Raw genomic sequence first — 262 nt, forward strand, 5'->3', positions numbered from 1 at the left:
TAAATCAGTTGCAACACCAACGGCTACCTATTATGAGATTGCATTTTGGACGGCCCAGATTTGTGGACCGTTGCATTCAAACGAAGAGCCAAGCCGCACAAGTGGACGACGCGTGTCCCGGGGGGGGGGGGTGCAAATGAATGGCTGGCGTTCATCCGTGGGAGAGACGCTCCATGCAGGCATGTTACAAAGAGGGAAGCAGGCCGCTGACGTCAATCACGTGTCTGTGCTCGAGCTGAGGTGGAAAGAACTCACCTGGGTC

Source organism: Fragaria vesca, linkage group LG1, assembly GCF_000184155.1.
Source record: "Fragaria vesca subsp. vesca linkage group LG1, FraVesHawaii_1.0, whole genome shotgun sequence".
Taxonomy (NCBI): Eukaryota; Viridiplantae; Streptophyta; class Magnoliopsida; order Rosales; family Rosaceae; genus Fragaria; species Fragaria vesca.